This window comes from Acinonyx jubatus, chromosome C1 (assembly GCF_027475565.1).
Source record: "Acinonyx jubatus isolate Ajub_Pintada_27869175 chromosome C1, VMU_Ajub_asm_v1.0, whole genome shotgun sequence".
Taxonomy (NCBI): Eukaryota; Metazoa; Chordata; class Mammalia; order Carnivora; family Felidae; genus Acinonyx; species Acinonyx jubatus.
The window spans coordinates 183999878-184020151 of record NC_069381.1 but is presented as its reverse complement, the minus strand read 5'-3'; the positions used below and the strand labels follow the sequence as shown (position 1 = coordinate 184020151).

The window sequence follows — 20274 nt, the reverse complement described above, 5'->3', positions numbered from 1 at the left end:
AAGCATTACTTCCCTAGAGATCCAGAGTCCCCCATAGATGAAAATATTGATAAGTTCTTTAGTGTCTGAAAGTAACAAAATCAAATTTACTTTAATTTTCATTTTATTTTTCAAAAATCTAAAATATTTTGTTTTAAAGTAGATCACTTATATCTTTCACACTGGGCTTCCCACAACCAGGCTAAACAGGTGACTCTTAATAAAAATAGACATTTTACTTAATGCATACTTGCTAATAGGTATTCTTATGTCTATGCCAGTCTCATACTCATTCATCCAAACTTCACTTAAATCTAGCCATTGTGAATGACTGAGGAAATAGAATTTACTAAACGATTGCTCAATGAAAGTAGAAAAACTGGCACTCAGACTTTTTTAAAAATTTTTTTAGAGAGAGAGAGAGTTGGGGAGAGGTACAGAAGGAGGGAAAGAGAGAGAATCCAAAGCAGGCTCCATGCTCAATGCAGAGCCCAACACAAGGCTAGATTGCACAACCATGGAATCATGACCTGAGCCAAAATCAAGAGTCAGATGCTTAACCAACTGAGCTATCCAGGCACCCCTACTTTACTTTTTTTAATCTGAAAGCCTAATAACAATTTTACGTGTTCCAGAGACCCTAAATCTATACTTTATTCAGGGGCTAACAATACTTTAACATAACTTCTAGTTTCCATGAAAGGTAGTCAAGTACTTCTTTTTCTATTGACTAAAAGTCACAATTTTGTTAGTAGTTGTTATAAATTAACCTATAAAATATTCATACACACTAGAAAGTATAAAATAAGGATGAGGTCATTAAACACAAGAGGAATAAATGAGATGTTATCCAAATTCACAAGACATATCTGGAAGAAAAAAAAGCCAAAGAGAACTCTAGAAATCAAATGTACAATTCCCTGTTTTTAAAAACAGTAGCCAACTTTTGGAGTTCATAGTTATCAAGGATGTAATAATTTTGTAAATTGTTAACAAAATTAGATAATCGCTTTTAAAAATATTATCTGCTCAGTTTGTTCCCTCCAACCATTATACCAGGACTGTTTTCTGCCAGTCACGCACACCCAGCAAGCGAACTGGCATGCTGTCTTCCCTCTGTACTAATGGAGGTATAGTTTGGCAGCAAAATCCAAATTACTCAGTGGAAGCATCTGGCATATTCAGAAAAAATATCAAAAGGAAAACTACAGATCTCACGCTGAGTCAAGCCAACACGCAGCAAAATGCCAGTGTGTATATGTTAGGGTGGTGTTGAGGCAGTTAAGTGTAGCTAAAGGTGACAGGCACTTGAGAAAGGGGAGCATGGAAGGGAGACCTAGGGCTAGGGTCCAGATAATCACTACTTTGTTGGGGTTTCTTTTAAGCCCAAACCAAGAAATGAACATAAAAAGTACTCTCAGACTAAGGAAGCCTATAAGATCTTCAGAGGCAAACTCAAAACCACCCCATAAAGCTACCTTCACAACCCAGGGCATATGAGACATCATTATGCTAGAGGCAAGTTCATGCTTAAAAATTACCATGTACAAAAATAAAAATCACCATGACAGTAGACAACACAATTAAAATTCACATCTGAAGAACCTACATCTGAAAGAATTTAAATAAGTATGAAAATAATTCCAAAAAAATGAGGAAAATTTCTGCAGTATAATAGGCCAAATGAATGGTTCTGAATCAGTGGCAATTTTGTCCCTCGGGGGACATTTGACAATGTCTTGAGACATTTTCGTCATCATTACCAGGTGGTGCTACTGGCTGTAGAAAACAGAGGCCAGGGATGCTGCTAAACGTCCCCGGATGTACATTCCCCACAAAAAGGAATTATCCAACCGCAAATACCAATAGTGCTAAGATTGAGAAAGTCTACATTAGATAATTGAAAAAAAACTGGCTATCATAGACACTCAAATGAATTTATAAATACAATATAAGTCCAATGAAATTTTTAAAAAAATTTCCATGGACTGTGGCAAGCTGATTTTAAACGTATGTTAAGGAGGAGAAAGTCTAAAAATAGCCAATATAAGTTTTAAGAACAACCAGTTAGAAGAAGTTGCCTTACCAGATATCAAGGTTTTATACAAATGTAATATGGCACAGGGGATATATAATAAAGCAACCAATACACAGGTGAGGACTCAGAAATCAATCCATACACAGATGACTGAGGTGGTCCTCAAAATCAATAGAGAAATGACATTCATATCCAGAAATGGGGCTGGGATAATTGGTTATTCAATACATACAGGGGGAAATTGAGATCCTGTCCTCATATCACTTACAAGTCAATTCCACATGTACTTAAGTCCTGGATATAAAATTCTAAATGAAAATCTATAACCTCTGATTACAAAAGGATTTTATAAGACATAAAAAATACACATCCTTTTAAAAATGAAAAAGATTAAAAAATGATAAAGCACAGACAGAGAAGGCAAATGCATCATATCTAATTAACAAAGAATTAGTATCCAGAATATAGAAAGCATTTCCACAGGGGCACCTAGCTGCCTCAGTCAGTAGAGCATGTGGCTCTTGATCTTGGGGTTGTTGGTTCAAGCCCCACAATGGGTATAGAGATTACTTAAAATTAAAATCTTTGAGAAAGAAAGAAAGAAAGAAAGAAAGAAAGAAAGAAAGAAAGAAAGAAAGAAAGAAAGAAAGAAAGAAAGAGGGAGGGAGGGAGGATGGGCTAAATGGGTAAGGGGCATTAAGGAATCTACTCCTGAAATCATTGTTTCACTATATGTTAACTAATTTGGATGTAAATTTTAAAAAAGAAAAAAAAATTAAAAAGAAAGAAAGAAAGAAAGAAAGAAAGAAAGAAAGAAAGAAAGAAAGAAATCCTGCAAATCAATAAGTATAAGACAAGCAACCCAAAGGGAAAATGGGCAATAGGCACTTCCCAGAAGAAAAAAACAAATAGCCACTAACCATAAGAGAAGATGCTTGAGCCATAATAGTGGTCAGCAAAATGCAAATTTAAGCTACAATGAGATATTACTTCCCATCAGCTAAATGCTAGTATCTGTTACCAATTGTCACAGAAATATAAAATCACCAACATTACTAGAAGAATCATAAATTAGTACAGCCACTTTGAAGAACAATTTGACAATATTTGGTAAAGATAAAAAATATACATTACTCTATGACATGAAAATTTCATTTCTAAGTAAATATCCTTTAAAAACTCTCAGACAGGTATACAAACTATACAGCCTGGAAAAGGAATGAACCAGAACTACATGAATCTCACAAACAAAACACAAAACAACACAACAAATATTTTTGCTGAAGCAAAAAGCAAGTTGCTAAAGCATACATACCATATGATTAATTCACATTAAGATCCTAACTGTTAAAAATAATACCATATATTGTTTAGCAATGTGTGTATGTGTGTGTGTATGTAGTGAAAATATTAAAACATACATAGTAATAATAAATACTCAATTCAGAAAAGTAGTTTCCATTACAGGATGAACAGAATGTGACTAGCTAAAAATGTACAGGGGAAATGACTGAATTTGTAACATTTTACTTTATAAGCAGAGAAATAGGTATACAGATATCAAAATAAATGTGCCTCAAACCACATTCTCTGACCACAGTACAACAAAATTAGAAAACTATAATAAGCCAAAGGGAAACCCTACACATTTTCAAAGTAAAAAATTAGTTTTTTCTCTTCCACACCCAGCCTTTACCAGTTCACAAGCACTGTATAAAGAAAATACAGGTGTAGGGGAGGAGGAAAGGGAGAAGCAAAGCATGCTGTATAGAAACCAACTCACAGCATTCAAAATGCTTTTAGAGCTTCCGTGGTGTATATATAGATAAATATTAGAACAAGAAAGCCTGGAGGCATCCCAAAGTTATCCTCCAAAAGAACAGGTCAGATTTTATTTAGCATGGTTCAAAGATGGAGAAGAGGGGGTTGGGAGTGGGTGGCAGTTCGAATGAGTTCTTTAAAGTTCCATGAAAGGACAGTGCTCACCACTTGCCAGCACCCCCCTCCCCCCATCACAACTACCACTGCCTGAGCTGCCTAGCTCAGCACTCCACTCACCTCCTTAGAAGTTCACTTGCAGCTGCTGAGAGACAAAGTGGGGATCCAAATCCAACTCTTTTTCTTTCTTGTTTTCAAATACCCAGTCCTCCTGATCGGTTAATATTCTGTCAGTTTGGTTTCACGCTACTGTTTTAAGCAGTTCACCTTCTCTAGCCAGACAAAACTGGCATCTGGGTATGTTTTCTAAAATTTGTAAGAAATCCCCCTTTTCTTTTTCTCCCCTTACTGGCAAATTCTAGTTTAATTCTTCTTTTCCACACCTACACAAAATCTCCACAGTGCTTCAAACTGTCCCCAATCTTCACAACCAAAGCAACTAAGACCGGTTCCAGTTTCATTTCTCACATGGAGGTCATGGGACCGTTGCCATTTAAAAAAACTAAACAAAGCTGATGCTGATGTCACCAGAGTTAAAATCCACAACACTGACTAATAGAAGGGGTGGTACCAGGTTCTAGAAACAAAAAACACTCCAGGTATTTTCAGTAGAAATACATGTAATACAGGTGCTTCCAAAACTGTTGTAAGGGCTGGAGGAAATGGCTCTTGCCTGGGCTTCTGAAAAAACCTCCTCTATACCCAGAAAGATCTTGGTTCAGCCAGGGCAGTGGGGAGTCAGGAGGCTGTCACTGGGAGTGCTGGGCTCACCTGCATTGGAGTGACCCAGAAATCAGAAAGCATCCGACCACACCACCTGCTTCCAACACCTCTAAATCTGGTGAGTGGACATGGTAACTGCTGCTGCCCAAATCCCTACCTCACCACCACCATGCTTGCCAACAGAGAAACTAACAAGAGCAGCCAGCTGTTAGGCTTTACCTTGATTCTGTTTACAAATCTTGCCTGACTGCACCTAGCTGCCGGAACTTAGTTTACATCCCAGTTGTAAAGAGTCTAGGAAATGCAGTTTGTAATGTTCCATCCTCTAGGCAGAGATGGGAATGGGTCCTGAGCATCAACTGACCTTAGCCACCACAGAAGGATAATCTATGAGGACATTTTTATCTTCTTTGTGGTTAAATCCTGGGCAAGGACCCCAGTGCCTGACTCATAGTAGGCACTCAATTAGTATTTGCTGAATGAATCAGTGAATAACTGGAGTCTTCACAAGTTGCTACCAGGTAATGGCCTCACTTCCTTTTCTCCCTGGACTGATCCTAGAGCACATGCTAACTCTCTCTGACCAACACCTGCAATTATCTTGCCCTTTTGCCTCCTGACCACCAGCTCTTCGGTATATGACTCGTCCTGATTTGCCAGAAATTTCCAGTTTTAGCACTAAAAGTCCTGTCTGTATCATCAGGAAACTCCTCAGTCCTGGGAAAACCAGGATAGTTGGCCACCCCAGCATCCCATCTTTGGATGGTAAGCCTCCTCCACTCATACATTTAGAGTAGCAAGTTATGCCAAGGAGAGAGGGAAAGATCACACCAAACCCTTGTGGCTTTCAACCTGACCTAGTCCTTACTGTCACTCAGCAACTACTTTTACAGGACCTTGGTCAGCTCCATCTCTACAGCTGCCTAACAGCTCTAACTTTCACCACCTACTAGTGCCATCCCTCATCAGTTGACCTTGCCATTTATCAGGCATAAGTTTCCACAACCTTCCACCTTCCCATTGTGGGGCCATCACCTGCTGCCCTTCACCTTTCCAGGGCCATCCACCCCATACCCCCCATGCCCTCTGTCTCTGTGAGCCCCTACAAACACTCTTTCATCAACCTCTCTCTACCTCCAGCTTATAAACATGTTCAAGTCTCTCCAATATTAAAAAAAGAAATAAAACAAAAAAGACCTTAAGCCTGAGATCCCAAGGCCAACCACCCTTTCACTTTATTTCCCTTCACATAAATGGAACCTTATGAAGGAAGAGTCTGCACTCAGTGCTTCAACTCCCACAACTTCAATTCACTCCTTAGTATGCCCCTTATCTGCATCCTCCCTCCCACCATATCCCTTACATAATGACACTCTGTGCCAAGCCATACTGGAACTTGAGGCAAAAGAAAAATCAGTAATACTGACGCTGTCTCTATTTTAAATTCTGATATTTTGTTCATTGTGACTTTTTTGCATTAATGTCAATTTTTTTTCAAAATATTACACTTAAAGATTATTTATCTTTTTTTTTAATTTTTTTAACATTTATTTATTTTTGAGACAGAGAGAGACAGAGCATGAACGGGGGAGGGTCAGAGAGAGAGGAAGACACAGAATCTGAAAGAGGCTCCAGGCTCTGAGCTGTCAGCACAGAGCCCAGTGCGGGGCTTGAACTCACGGACCGTGAGATCATGACCTGAGCTGAAGTCGGACGCTTAACCGACTGAGCCACCCAGATGCCTCAAGATTATTTATCTTGATTGCTGAGTTTGTGAGCACCCTCTTAAACGTTGTGCCTGAAGTAAGTGTCTTACTTGGCTCACCCTAGTATTCCAGTCCTGCTGACAGTGGTCTACTTCCCATTAAGTAGGGAACTTGGTGACGTCCTAGTAGCTACATCCAAAGTCACTTGGAAGCCCTCTTTTACCTGGGCACACTACTCTGTCTGATGCTGCCGATTAATCCCTCCTGGAAAGTCTTCTTTGGCTCACCTCAGACCACTATAGCTTATGCAATACCTCCCTAACCTTCTCTGACTCCTCAGTACCCTCTTTCAGCAACTTCTCCTAGCAACTATCTTCTAGCAACTATCTCTCACCCAGACTTTTTCCCTGGTCTTTCTGTTCTCCCTGCCTATGGTCTCAACCCCTCCAAATTGATCTCCTTTCAGAATGAACTTTATAACATTCGTGCTTGAACTAAGTCATTTTCCTGTTTTAAACCTTCCAATGATTCCTCATCTCCCATTGCAGGTTCCAATTTTCTTTGCATTCAAGGCTCCTTGTAGTCCAGCATCTGCCTTCATCTCTTATTAACACAGACTTTGCACATTTGGCTTCAACCTAACTTCAACACAGAGTTCTTTCCCATGCCTCTATGCCTTTGCTTGGACTACCCTCTTCTACTTACATGTCTAGCAAAAACAAAACAAAACAAAACCCTTCTCAGTTTTCAGGGCCAGCTGAAGCATCTCCTACTGTGTAAAGCTTTCCTGGGAAAAGCACACACAGACTTAGCCAGTAACTTTTTTGTATTATCACAGTACTATGAACATACCTCCTTGGTATCCAGCATTAGTCCCAATAGGCGAGAGTAAAGTGTGGTTAACTTAAGTCAGGCTTCTCAATCTTTCTCACAGGATATCAATTTTGCCTCCAAACTATCTGGTATCTAAAGCACATAACATTCTCTGTAATCAGCAGCACAGCCACCAGCATAACTGGTTCCCATTATACCTCAACGTGTCCAAAGACATACTGAATATTCCATTCTTTGTAGTGCTTCTGTATCTGAAGCAAGGTCATAGCATGGCATGAAAACAAACAAACAAACATGGTCACAGTATGAAAGCAAATGTAATTTCCCTGAAACACCACAAAACTGAACAGTGATGGAGAAAAGCCAGCTCTGCCAGCTGCAGAAAGCAGCATGCAAAGCTGGAACTTTCATGTGTCTGGAAATCCCCACTGAGATATGAACATAAAGTCCCCGAGAGAGTCACCCAGAAGATTCTGAAAGGATCAAGGAGAAGGGGTTACATGATCCTGGGCAAAAGAGAAGTAGCCATCTCATGGGAGTTCTAGAACCTAACAGAACCCACCTTCCTCCCGTTTGTGTACAGAATCTGTAGAGGTGGGAAGTTTGTGTAACAATTCAAGCAGCTAATATAATGAACCCTCTTTCCTCCTCCACCTGAGGCATTTTAAACCTCAGAGAGCACATGAAATGCCATTTTGCACAACCTCCCCCCCCCCCCACACACACAGATATTTAAAATGAGGTCTATAAGTAACAGATCATTATGTGGTTCCTGATTTCTGGAATGCTACAGATACATACTCAAACATAGTCTAGATGACCATATACTGAAGCTGAGCCATAAACACTCCAAGTTGAGATGTTACTGACCACTATTATGCATTAGTAGCTAAAATTATATATTAAAACATGATTTGGCTTCACAAGCCATGTGCTTCAATTATAGCAAATTTCCCACAAACAATAGATAATCTCAATTATAAAAAAGACATAAAATTAGAAGATTTTTTTAAAACATTTTTTCTTAGTTAGAAAGGGAGAGAGCCAAACCATAAGAGACTCTTAAAAACTGAGAATAAACTGAGGGTTGATGGGGGGTGGGAGGGAGGGGAGGGTGGGTCATGGGCATTGAGGAGGGCACCTATTGGTGTGAGCACTGGGTGTTGTATGGAAACCAATCTGACAATAAATTTCATGTTAAAAAATTTTGTTTTCTTTTTTTAAGTAGGCTCCACGCCCAACATGGGGCTTGAACCCACAATCCTAAGATCAAAAGTTGCATATTCAACAGACTGAGCCAGCCAGGTGCTCCCCTAGAAGATATTTTTATGAAGTTCTTTAATGAAGTTCAGGCCCATGACTCTCAGGGAAGCTCCCACAAACGCCAACATAACATTACCACCAATCACCTCCCTGTTTTATAACAGTTGCATAGAAGCTGCAGAAAATGAGGGAATGAAAGAACCACAGAACAAGAAAGGATCTAGATAGAAGGAGATTATAAATCATCTAATCAGATACAAAAACATAAACAGAATCACCAGGGGCAATAAAAGTAAATCCTTTTAATGCAATGGCCCACTCGATCTTAACCAAAGTTAAATTTCCACAAGGGCAAACTTCTCCTACATAGCCCAAGCACCTAAGAGTATCTCCCCAAGAATACCTAAGAGTTCTGCCCAACCTGTAATTAAACTCACTGCAAATATATATCTCCATGGTCTCTGGCCAGTGCTTTTCTGTCCCAACCTCTTTGCTCAAGCATTTGCCTCCATTTGGAAAGCTCCTCCCCTCTTCCCAGTCTCTACCTATTGAAATTCTACCCCACCTTTCAAGACTTCACTTCCATAAGCTTATCTTGATCCCCAAATCAAGTCATCTCCTGCTGCTTAGTAGCACTGTTTTATTTATTTATTTATTTATTTATTTATTTATTTATTTATTTATAGTCTTTATTTATTTATTTTTGAGAGAGAGAGCACAAGCAGGAGAGGAACAGGGAGGAAAGGAGACACAGAATCCAAAGCAGGCTCTGAGCGGTCAGCACAGAGCCTGACGCAGGGCCAGAACTCACTGTGAGATCATGACCTGAACCGAAGTCAGGCGCTTAACCGACTGAGCCACCCAGGCGCCCCATCGTAGCACTGTTTTTACTTTCGTCTGGCATTTATCTTATTCTAGTTGGGTACCTGTCATATGTGGTGAGGTCCTTGAGGATTGGTAGGTTCTCATTCACCTTCATTAGGCTGTGGTGAGCCCTGGCCAGGCCTGCCAAAAACAGACTGGTCATCATTACACAGCTCCAGCAGGCCTGAACATGTGTAATGCTTACTCATCCTTTCACAATGTACAATGAAGCAAGATGGGAGCAGATATCATACTTGGAACCTGACTGTTAGATCCAGGAAACAGATTGTGAAAGGTAGCTCTTGCAAATATAAGGGGTAACAATGCTATTGGTTAAGTAACAGTGGCTTAAATGTGATTTGTAAAAGGCTGGGTGAGCCCCTATGCAGGGCTTCCTAGGACCTGGCAGGACCTCACCTTGAACAGGCAGAATACAACATCTCTAGCCAAGATGTGTTAACAAAAGGTACATCTCCCTGTACCTTTAGCTAAAATTTTACCTTTTGCATTTATCACAATTTCTAAAACCCTAAGATTTATGTGTCAGGATTTTCATTTTTGCCAAGTCTCTAGGCAGGTCCTCTGTGTGTGGTATAATTCTCAAAGGATGGACTCAAAGATGCCTAAATTTAAAGAATTCTCAAATAGGACATCAACAAAATTACTAATACTTTGGGGCACCTGGGTGCCTCAGTCAGCTAAGTGTCCAACTCTTGGTCTCATGGCTTCATGGGTTGGAGCCCCACGTTGGGCTCTGCACTGACAGCACGGAGCCTGCTTGGGATTCTCTCTCTCTCCTCTCTCTCTCTGCCCCTCCCCCACTTACACTGTCTCTGTCTCTCTCAAAATAAATAAACTTTTAAAAAAATTACTAATACCTTGTATGGCTCAGATACGTACAAAGAATTAAGGCTAGGTCACAGCCCTTCTTTGCACTACTTGGAACTAAGATCTGGTCTTTGAACTCAGACTTTGCTGAAGCATTAAAATTTGGAATCCTGCTTAAACTCAGTTTTGCCTGTTGGTTTTTGTTGCTGTTGCCGTTGTTGAGGAAATTGAAGCCTCAGAGTAAATTGATGAATGTAGTAAATGCCTCACACTATCACATGGCTGTTTGGTGTCTTCTTTATCACCATACAACTGCTATCAGGAAGATACACATTCCCTCTTCTCAAGGTTTTCATCAAAGGACTCAAAAGGGGGTCAAGAAACAACCAAGGTATCAGTTATGCTACAGTAAAATAAAATATTTAGCAAATATTCTCTGAGGCCCATCTATACAAGACTAGCTTGAATTAAAAATTCAACCTAGGGGTGCCTGGGGTGCCTCAGTTGGTCGAGAGTCCAAATCTTTTTTTTTTTTTTTTTTTTATGTATTTTTGAGAGAGAGAGAGAGAGAGAGAGCACACAAGCTGGGGAGGGGCAGAGAGAGAGAGAGAGAGACAGAGAATCCAAAGAAGGTTCCAGGCTCTGAGCTGTCAGCACAGACTCCGATGCAGGGCTCGAACTCACACACCATGAGATCCTGACCTGAGCTGAAGTCAGATGCTTAACCAACTGAGCCACCTAGGCGCTCCAAGAACCCATCTTATGGTTTGGGAGCTTGAGCCCCACATTGGGATTCTCTCTCTCTCTCCCTCTCTCTGCTCCTCCCTTGCTAGCATTCTCTGTCTCAAAATAAATAAATAAACTTAAACAAATTCAACCTAATAGGTATATTTTCTCAGTTTATACAACAGATTCTTAGTAGCTAAAGGGACAAGGTTAGCCCATCAGGAAACAGTCGTGTTCAAAATCACAAGTTGTGCATAATACCGGAGATACAAAGCTCTTAAACCTATTTTTATAGCATTCTTTCTTTTAATTATAAAAAGCATTACTTGGATGCTATAGGAAAATCTGGAAAATGAAGAAAAGTGAAGAAGAAAACTAAAATTCCTCATTTGCTTCAGCCCCATCATTATCTCTGGTACCTGTTTCCAGCTTCTCATTTCCTACCTGGTTCCTCTTTCTACTTTCCGTGGCATTCCTGTTGACAACCCGGGTGAAAAAGATAGACTCAGTAAATGCAGGTGCTCAGTAAATGCTGAATGTAGGGAATAATTAACTTATTATTTATTTATTTTATTCAATTCTTGCAAGGAATTTGATTCATTCACCAGATAGTATCCACGCAAGATTTTCATGTGCTTTATTCTTTAAAACAAATATCACTGATTTAAAAAACTATACTTTTTGAAAGCTTCAAGTCCAAAACCAAAACCAAACAAACAAAATATAGTAAGCTAAAGTGAAGATCTGAAAGAAGTTTAAAAAAAAACAACAAAAACAACTCAAGAACTTGACAAGTAGGTAAGGAAGCTTATCAGATGATAAAAGGAAACCATTACCCTGGGGAACATTTTAAACCTTGGAGCACGGAACTACAAGAGGATTTTTCAATTATATTGAAAAACTGAAGCATATAGATATTAATGTAAATAAAATGGGTTAATTTCTCCAGTAGAAAGGTTCCATGTAGAAGACACAAACCATCTTGAATATATACATGAACGTTATATCACATCTTTCACAAGTACTGAATCACCAAAGATGACCACCCAATATATAGAATAAGAAGAAAACAATGAGGAAGCTGTTTGTTTTGCACAAAAACTTAAATGGCCAAATAAAGACAATATGGCTAAAAGCAGAGACCATCAGAGAAAAAAGCAGTTTTATCTGGAAAGAAAATATTAAAATATATACATATTCATCATTCATTCATTCATATGTACATGGAGTCAAAGAAGAAATTACTTCTCTAAACCCAGAATTGAGGGAGAAAAAACACTGGGGGCATATGAGCAAGCAGATGAATTAAATGTAAATTGTGGATATACATATTCTCAGAAACAAGAAAGGTGGTCATTAGGGGGGAAAAAATCATTAGAAACACTGATGCCAGAGGGGAGTGAAATTACATCTGAGAAAAATAGAGATGTTAATAGAAAAAAAAAACAGTTCTGAAATGCAGTTGAACAGCATCATACAAAATAAGAAAACAAAAGAGCAAAAAATTATATATTTAAAAACACTTAAAAGGCTGTATTTGAGTGTGTAAATGTCAGAAAAAGACACTAAACTGCAACCTTTGGTTATCTTAGGGAACAGACTCCTGAGAGCTTTCTCTATTTACTCTGCATGAATTTTAACACAGAAAATTATAATACAACTTAACTGAAAAGTTTTTAAAGAAAAGTATTAGGATACAGAGTGTTAAGTGCAATTCATGGTAAGTGTAAAGACAGCCACAGAGTGTATGAAAATGTAGAGGAAGGGAACATTCGTGGGTGGGTTATGAAGTCTTGGGAGAGGAGGTGACAAGCTGAACATAAAGGAGAAATAGTGTTTCTTACCTCACTGATGCATAGTACGGAAAACAAGAATGAGCGTTGAGTACATGTTGCCCTCTGTTACCTGTCATTACTTCTCCAACTGGCCCCACCATCTTCCTCCCATTTCTCCCCTGTCAGTGGCCCCCCTCCAGGCCCCTTAAGCCCAAGTTACCCGTGTGGATAACTGCTCCGTCTCCCCCAACCACTCTGAGAGCCTCTGGGGGAAGGAACCAAGTTCAGTTCCGTCTCTATGTCCCCAGCACCCAGAACTCAGCCTGGCCCATAGGAGCTCAATAAATGTTTGTAGGATTACACTGAATCAAAGGAAAGGAGTCAGTTGAGTCCAAAAACACGACTTTAATTAACTTTTGCGGCCCTACAAAAGAAGAAATAACCAAACGGAGTCCGTTCCTCAGATTTAAAAAAGTGACGCGCCTCGTGACTTATACTGCTGTAAGATGAATCCCCAGGAGGCTCCAGAACGGGCCGGAAGGGCCAAGAGAGTCTCAACCCTTTTCTGCCAGGATCCGGGACAGTTACAGCCCCGGAGCCCAGGGCGACTCCCGCAAGGGGGCGCAGGTCGAGAGAGGAGAGACGGACAGGATTCTTATTCTACTCATGCCCGGGTAGGCCGGCTCTTCCCGCTGGATCTCAGGCGGGAAGGGGACCCACCAGTGCGGGACCTGCCGTTAGGGGAAACCGCGCCGGGAGTAGTACTCCGGGAACTGGAGGAGAGCGTTGCACGCATCAACAGGTGCACTCCCCATTGGGCTTTCCGCGAGCCTCTTCCAGCTGAGCCCCTGTGCGCCTCTTCCAGGCCACCCACAAGAGACTTAAAGCTCGAGAACCCTCAGCCCCCCACACCTAAGAAACTCCACGAGAGCACATGCGCTGCTGTCCCGAAACTCTCCGTTGTGTAAGCAAAGGGCCCACGTGGCGCTCCGGGGAATTAACGTGCTGCTGGGGGAGACCAAGTGGGTGGGTGCTGCGGCTACGCCCCACCTCCCCACTGAGAGTGAAGGTCTGGCTCGCGCCCCAGAGACGAAACCTGCTTCCGTTTCAATTTGCGGTAGGCCCCCTGCTACCCTGAAAAAACTGCCCTTTACTACACTCCCACCCACCCACGCCCATTTCCAGGGGGCAAGGTGCACTTCACACCTGCAGGCGGATTCAGTCTCCTTAAAGCAGGTGCAAGCTAGTAAGTAATATAGTGTTACAGAGAAGTACCAAGGTCAGTAACAAACAGAAATCTAAAACATAAAGTCGTTAGAAAAGGCCATTTTAATCAGGACCTTCATCCCAGAAGCTGTAAGTAAAACACAAGGTAACATGAAAAGGGAAAACTTCTGTATGGCAAACATTCAAAATTCCTTTCCAAATTTGAGTCTTTTCTTTTAAATTTTGGAGTTAAGCCAAGTTTTTTCCTAATGAACTTTATTGTAAGATTATTTAGGGGCACCACCAGAGGGAAAATACCAAAAATTCTGTTCCTCTTATCTTTAATATCTTAACTAAAGTAGGTCAAGCCCACCAGAGCCCAGTTTAAATTTTAGATTACCCAGGTCTGTCGGTGTCCAAATGCTTGACATATTCTCTCTATTGGCACTACAGTCTCATTGCGTAAAAAATTTCAAGTGTCAACAAATGAAAATAATTCGAGGCAATTTAGTGTCCTTACTAACCTACGCCCTTACTCATTTCCTGTTCCCTTGAACCAAAAACGTACTTCAGTGGCCTTTGTTCTATTGCATTCCACTGTTAATGTTTAAAAAGAACAAGTCCTTCTGTCCCAATCCGGACACAGTCAAGAAATAACATCTTGAACTCAACGTCTCCCAGTTCTTTGGGGGGAGGCGGGGAGCGGAGAACAAGTTTAAGCTAAGGCTTAACCAAAATCTTACCAATCATTCCAAACTTTCGCAAAGTTTCAGTGCAATTTGCCAAAATACATATTGCACTGCTGTGAAAAACAACAGTCCTGACCTACTTCACCAGGCTATGGGGAGAAAGTAAAAATTCCTGCCAGACCAGCTACTCGGGCGGAGACACATACATACTGCTGCAGGAAAAGTCTTCTTTCTCATCAACTTTTCGAAAGAAAAAAAGCCAAGTCTTTTGAACAGTTTACCCCAGGAATTGAGCAACTCTCAATTTTAAGCAACGTTTATTCGTCCTCTGGAGCTTCAGTGTTAGGCAAGGGTTACGTGGGCTGGAGGGTAGGGGCTCTCGGGACAGCACCCGGGACCCTGGCAGCCTCCCGCGGCCCTGCTGAGAAGTGGGGTGGGGGAGGGCGAGGGAGCGGGTTTGTTAGGCGGTTTGTCCCGCTGCCACCGCCCCCTGCCACCGCCCCCAGCCGCCCCCTCCCGCCCCCGGGAGGGCGCCTGCCAGTCCAACGCGAGGTAAGGACCCCACAGGACTGAGTCACCTGCCAGAAGGCCCCCTCTTCCCGTAACCCCTGCCTGGCTTCTCCCGCCCCAGACCAGTTCCGGGAAGAGCTAGTCCGCGAGTAGCTGCGAGGGGCGGGAGGGGCGGCTGGGGAGGGGAGGGCCCCCCCCCCCCGCCCCCACCAGCCTCGAGTCTTGGATCTGGGGAGGGTGGGGAGCGGGGAGAGCAAGCCCTGGGCACTTACCGTCCTGCTCACCGCGGGGCTCTTCTTAGGCTGCCCTGTCAGGCTTCGCTGACACTGACGCAGAAAATCGTAGGCAAGATGGAGAAAGGAAACTGAAAGCCTAAGCCTGGAAGCGGACGTGGCGCCTTCCTGCCCAGTCACGCCTCCATTGGCCTTGCTCACCCAGGAAAAGCCGCTAAGAAAGCTTGATGGCCTGACGTTCACTGTGTTAAACCCAGAGACCCCCCCTCCGCCCCCCCACTCACCAGTCCCTGAGTCCTTTTGAATTAAAACACTCCTGTGCCACAGTCAACCAGCTGTTAATACCCTCTATTACTGAGCAGGGGAGAAAAAATATCACCCCAAAATGTGTCTTTGGCATGTGGATTGTTCTGGTGATTATTTTCAAGAAACAAACTCGGAAAGAACCTTTGACCCTCCCTCTAACTGTGTAGACGAATTTGGATGTGCTCTAGGAAGGGACCTATCAACATAGTTAACTATAGTATAATATGAACTAGGTGTTTTAGACAGGGAAGAATTTAGCAAAGTCTGTTAAAATTCCTCTCTCTGTCCCATTGTTTCCGTCTGGCCCAGCAAACATTTGTTTACCGAACATTTACTCTCTTTCATCTTCCTGTGAATTGTCTTCCTTCCCTTTGAGGTCCCAGGCCCCTGACCCCTCCCTTCTCCTTATCTCTGAATGACACAGAAGCCTCACTTGCCTGACTGCCTGATAGGTAGGTAATTAAATTTTGTAGTCTGTTAATCTGTCATATGCCAATTTAATTCTTAGACCAGACAAAAGAAGGTTGAAAGGTAAAGTAAAATTGTCTTCTTCCTCAATATCTGGATAGGCTATGAACCCAGGGTGTTTGTTTAAGGTAGTTTTAGTTGTCATTAAGAGCAAGCAAACACTGCTAGTGTTTGGATACCAATGCATGGGAATGAATAATAATCGCAAGTGCAAAAGCACTTTATATTTTAATGTTTATTCCTAAAAACCACTTTCTTCTGTGTCTTTTTTTTTTTATTTCTTAACTTTTCTTGAAATCAATTTAAGCTTATAGGAAAGTTGCAAGAATAACACCAAGAGATTAACTACTGGCCTGACAGCATGAGGAGCTCAGATGACCCACTCCCCAGTGATACTGATGAAAATTATTTTAAAACAAGCGAACAACAAATAATCACTTAAACCCTTGGAAATAGTCCTAAGAGAAAAACAGCAAATTAAAAAAATGTCTATTCAAGAAAATCCATGAAAATGTGATAAGAAAGGCGAGTGAGAATCTGTAGTATTTCAACCAGGACCGCTTCACCCTCTCTACTCAGCAGAGACCCCACTCTGCTGCAATCAAGAACACAGGTTCTCCTCTCCCCATAATTCCAGGGGGTGGAGCAGAATGTCAGCAATTCTCACCAGGCCCTAGTACCTGACGCTAAGGCTAAATCCTGGGTAGGTGTGGTTGAGAGATGGAGGATCTTTTCTCCCATCCAGTCCACTCATGGAATAGAGGATCTACCTTGGGCTAGAGTGCTGTGAATACTAGGGACCTAATCACCCTCACCTCGGAAGTGGTAGTTGGGACCAGAGAGATAAGCCAGAGGACCTCAGGCTACTACCCCCTCCTCTACCTAGAGTTCAGCCCCTAAGAGCAGAGATGTGACTCAGTTTGCCACTGTTCTTCCTCTTCCCCAAAGCCCTGGCTCTCTAATTGAGGGAGGTGAGGGGGGGGCGTCCATGAAACACATAGCTTAAATCTCTTCCTAAAGGAAGTGATTTCATGTGCCAAAAACATGGAGAAATGTAAGCCAAGCAGTGCTCTCAAAAACCTGGGGGTTTTGGGGTTAGGCAATTGTGAGGAGATTCAAGATATGGGCTAAATTGTAAGTTGGCTAGTTTGCCAGAGAGAACCAAAGATAAAGACAGTTGAGGGAAGCCCTCCTTGGGTGAGAACAGATAATAACACTGACCTCATAAAATATTGCTTCAAAGGACCCAGAAGTTGATTGGATCCATTTATAGAAAAATTTATGTCTCAGGACAGCATTGAAAATAATAGAGCAATCAGGCAGTAAACTGTTGAAGTTTAACAGCTGGGTGTGGTCAGGAAATAAGACAAAGAGAGCTGTAGCCAAATTACCATAATACTAGGATAAAAACATCAGAAATTTAAGGGGGGGGGAAGTAAACTTTACTAAAATAATCCAGCCAGTCACTAAACAAATAAACAAGCAAATAATAATAACAAAGTGAGGAGGACGAGGGAGGAAAAATAAGCACCCAGAGTTGGTACTTGTAATAAATGCCCAGTTTCCAAAGAAAAAACAAGGAAGCATGCAAGGAAACAGGAAGGTATGACTCATACACTGGAAAAATAGGCAATAAAAACTGCCTGTGAGAGCAACTTGATGTCAGATTTATCAGAAAAAAATTCAAAGTAGCCATTATAAATATTTTCCCAGAGCTAAAGAAAAGCAGGATTAAAGAAGAAAGGTACTGATGAAGTTTGGGGGTGATGCATGGAGTGGTCCAGAGCCAATGGCCAAGAAAGAATTCTTGAAGACATCTTTGGTGCAAAAACGTGATTTTATTAAAGCATGGGAACAGGACCCGTGGGCAGAAGAGCGGCACAGGGGTCATGATGGATAACTCATTATATACCCTCAGGTTGGGAGGGGGTCAGGGATAGAGTAAGTCTCTAAGGTATTTTGGGAGCAAGGTTTCCAGGACCTTAAGGGGCTAGATGTTGCTAGGCAACCATTTATTACCATTTAATAAAACCTCAGTCATGAGACCCTTCAGATATATATCAGGGGGCCATAAGCCACGTATCACACATCATTAAGCCACATATTACATACTATGTCACACATATCCCACCTGGGGTGGGGAGGGGTGGGTGGGAAAGAAGCGTGCTGTTAGCCTGTATTTTGCCCTCAGCTTGGCCCACACTCCTTCATCAGTATGAATGTCATATCAAAGAGAGACTACCAATAAAGAGATATTCAGTCCCTAGAGCAGGGACATAACTCAGAAATTATAGAAATGAGCCAAATAGAAACTTTGGAGTGGAAATAACTTTATTATGGGCTCAACAGTAGATTTGAACTGGCAGAAGAAAGAATAAGCTAACTAGGAAATGGAGATTATACAAGCCAAAGAACAGAGAGAAATGAAGAGAGCCTCAGAGAAATGTGCAACACCATGGAGCACACCAAACACGTGCATAATGGGAATACCAGAAGAAGAGAATGAAAAGAAGCAGAAAAAATATACAAAGAAATAAGAGCTAAAAGCTTCCCAAATGTATTCAAAAACTGTAACCTATACATCCAGGAAGCTCCAAAAATTCCAAATAGGATAAATGCAAAGAGCTCTACAAACAGATACATTACAGTAACAATGCTGAAAGTCAAAGACAAGGAATAAACCCTGAAAGCAACAAAGGAATAACAACTCTTGCTTACAAGTATATACCAGTAAGGTTAATAGTTGACTTCTCACCAAAAACTAAATAAAGGCTAAAGGCAATGAGAAAACATATTCAAAGTGCTGAAAGAAAAAAACCTTTCAACTAAGAATCCTATATCCAGCAAAACAACCTTATGAAAATAAGATTGGGGAAATAAGGTGAAATACTCAAACAAAAACAAAAAAATTATGCTAGCACACCTGCCTTACAAGAATTACTAAAGGAAGCTCTTTAGGCTAAAAGCAAATAACTCCAGACAGTAATTCAAATACACACAAAAAACAAAGAGCACCAAAAAAAGTAGTTACAAAATTATAAAAGGCAGTATAAATAAAAACAGTATGGAGGTTCCTCAGAAATTAAAAATAGAAATACCATAATATCCAGTAATTCCACTACTGGGTATTAAAGAAAATGAAAACACTAATTCAAGAAAATATATGCACCCCTATATTTACTGCAGCATTATTTGCAATAGTCAACTTAAGTGTCCACCAATATATGAATGGAAAAAGATGTTTATACATATATGCATACATATATATATACACACAATAGAATATTAGTCATAAAAAAAAGAATGAAATCTTAACATTTGTGACAACATAGATGGACCTAGAGGGTATTATGCTGAAATAAGTCAGACAAAGACAAATGATTTGATTTCACTTATATGTGGAATCTAAAACACTAACACACATAACAAATGAGCAAACAAAAAAATAGAAACAGACTCATAAATACAGAAAACAAACTGGTGGCTGCCAGAGGAGGGGGTTGATAGGAAAAATAAGGGAAGAGGATTAAGGAGTACAAACTTCCAGTTATAAAAGAAATAAGTCCAGACTAAGTACAGCATAAGGAAAATTATTGCAATAACTTTGTATGGTGACAAAAGGTAAATATACTTATGGTGAGCATTTCATAATGTAATTGTCAAATCATTATGTTGTACACCTGAAACAAATATTATATGTCAACTATAATTCAATTAAAAACAAAAAAATGAAAATATAGAAAATAGTATAAATTAATATTTCTTCTCTTCCTCTTAATTGGTTTAAAAAGCAATTGTGTAAAGTAATGTAATGGATCATCGTGCCTATAACAGAGAAATTAATATATGTGAAATATATTTGCCAATAATAGCACAAAGGAGGTGGGTAGGAGCAAAGCTATACTGGGATAAGGAAATGACTACAGATGGAAAAGTAATAATTGTACCAATGTATTTTTGAATGTATAACATTAATTGATGTGATATATAACAAAATACCACAAAGGGAGGAAAGAGGGAATAGAGCTATGTAGGAGCAAGATTTCTATATTTCATTGGAACTAGCTAGTATAAATCCCAGCTGCCTCTGGTAAATTAAGACGTAAATGGTAAACCATAGAGAAATCACTAAAAAATAACTTTAAAAAATATGTTGAAAAATCATTAAAGAAATTAAGATACTACATT

General features: G+C 40.6%; 1 protein-coding gene across 12 annotated transcripts in view; it reads right to left on the bottom strand.

Moving 5' to 3' along the window:
- CFLAR (CASP8 and FADD like apoptosis regulator) overlaps positions 1-20274 on the bottom strand; it is a 98251-nt gene that overhangs the window by 56497 nt on the left and 21480 nt on the right. The window contains exon 1 of one of the 12 annotated variants that reach the window (XR_008295523.1): positions 15352-15554. The exons of 3 other annotated variants lie outside the window; for them this stretch is intronic. The gene's annotated coding sequence lies outside the window, so the exon portion shown is untranslated. Of the gene's footprint in view, positions 1-2065; positions 2669-4075; positions 7220-11343; positions 11530-12743; positions 12885-15351; positions 15567-20274 lie in introns of those variants that run through there. 8 more of the 12 variants (XM_027053578.2, XM_053215555.1, XM_015086341.3 and 5 more) reach the window with 8 other exon arrangements.